This window comes from Ictidomys tridecemlineatus, chromosome 3, assembly GCF_052094955.1.
Source record: "Ictidomys tridecemlineatus isolate mIctTri1 chromosome 3, mIctTri1.hap1, whole genome shotgun sequence".
Taxonomy (NCBI): domain Eukaryota; kingdom Metazoa; phylum Chordata; class Mammalia; order Rodentia; family Sciuridae; genus Ictidomys; species Ictidomys tridecemlineatus.
Window position 1 is genome coordinate 57,961,571 of NC_135479.1, and position 1,888 is coordinate 57,963,458.

At 52.0% G+C, this 1,888-nt stretch overlaps 1 pseudogene; it reads right to left on the reverse strand.

Moving 5' to 3' along the window:
* Positions 1 to 254: 254 nt before the first annotated feature.
* Positions 255 to 1,663, reverse strand: LOC101971872 (formin-like protein 1 pseudogene; annotated as a pseudogene).
* Between the last annotated feature and the right edge of the window lie 225 nt (positions 1,664 to 1,888).

The window sequence follows — 1,888 nt, forward strand, 5'->3', positions numbered from 1 at the left end:
TTTAGTAATCTTGTATAAAAATAAGGCCCAAAGAGAGTCCTTAGGGGTGGAGTTCCATGGGGGAGGGCAAGGAGCACTTTAAAAGTTGCAGGCCAGGCTCTTGCTCAGGCTAAGCAGGGCTATTTGGTGGTGGTGGTAGGGTGGGTGGTGGGGTGGGTGTAGGGTGCTGCAAGCAGCATTTGGGGGTTGAAACCCGGACTCTGCCCTCTGCTGCAGGAGGAGGCTGATGGGAGGAGGAGGGGTTGCCCAGAGCACTACCTTCCTTGAGCCTCATCCCCTACAGAATCCACCTGTGGAAATAGGCTACAACGAGAGGTCTGAGATGACCTGCAGTGGGGTGTCCTGGAAGGTGCCAATGTCTGTGTCTGGTCCCACAGATCTGTGATCATGTCTACAGTGACCTCATCATGGTCACTCACATAGATGAGTGATTCCTTCCATTGCTTCCGTTTCAGCTCAGAGGTGAGGTCTATCTGTTGTCACCAGGCCTTGGGTGGAGACTTGGGTACAGGGGACTCCCCCTGCCCGAGGTGTCCACATGTCCTCCTGAGCAGCTGCTTCTTTGTTCCTTGGTTCTACCTCTTGCTTAGCTTTCTTGTAGGCCTTGGTGAAACAGCTAAAGGGGCTAAAGGGGGAAAAGAACATGGTGGGTGTGGGGTGTGGTCTTGGGGTTTTCTGGGAAGTACTCCATCACAGACTCATAGGCCTCCTGAGCAGTCTTGCTGTCTGCCAGCAACTTGTCCATGGTGGGAAAGTTCGCCCCCAGGAGCAACTTGAGCACCAGGTGGTCTTCCTGCTATACAAACTCTTGCTGGGTCTGACTGCAGGAAGCACATATTCCTGCCCTCCTAAGCTTTCCAAAGACACTGAGCCTTTCTTATTCAGGAAGTTCAAGTCACTGTGGACGCTTGTGAGCTCTGGATACTTCTCAGCAATGACCTTCACCGGGTAGTTCAGCAGCATCTGCTTCAGGTCAGTGGACTTCATCTCCAGCAGCACATCCAGATGCTGGAGCCAGACATCGTAAGCTGCCTCATGCTTGCTTCTGTTCATGTAGTTGTCCAAGGCCAGGACGACATCCAGGATCTGGCAGAGTTTGTCAAAGACTTGATGGACATTGAGCTGCAATGATGGCATTCAGTTGTGGCATGAGCAGCTGAGATATATCCCAGAGGTGACACAGGAAGGTGAGTGTGACCATGCTCTCTGGCGGGACAGCATGCGGTTGAAGAGCAGCATGAAGCAGTCTTCTTTAGACAGCTTTTCCATGGGATGCTGCTCTGGCTCAAAGCAGGCAACGAGGCCGTCTGTGCTCATATTCTGTGGGCAGGAAGCAGGTCAAAAGCTCCAAGTCCAGGCCGAGAGCCTGCAGGTCCTAAGTTTCAGTGGCCTCTAGGTGTGGTCCCAGGCTGCCCTTGCGCAGAGTGATAGCCAGGTTTTTGGTCCTGTTGGCTTCAATGAGTGATGCTTTACTGGGTGCTTTGTGGGCTGCCTTGCCCTTGAGAGCACTGAGGTCCAGACTGGGGCCTTGGGACTTGGTCTTGAACTGTTCCCTGAAGTCACTCATGTTCAGCTCCTGAAACACTTTCTCATGGTTGAGCTCTGTGAATGTGGTGCCTGTAATCTGGCTGGGTTTCAGGGCCACCCAGTTCAAGAGTGGCATCTGGAACTCGGTCTGGATGGGTTTCTTGGCCTTTACTCCTAGTCTGGTCTTTGGTCTGGGCCCTCCAAGGACATCAGGCGATCAGGATGTATTTGGGGTGAGGATGGAGGTGTAAGTCTCCTGGCAATGGGGACTTGGCCCGGAGCTCTGACTTTAGGAATTTTCGTAAATTTTCTTTTATTAAAGTATCTTTAGTTAATAAGACAGGTCTTTTTTAACTGATTA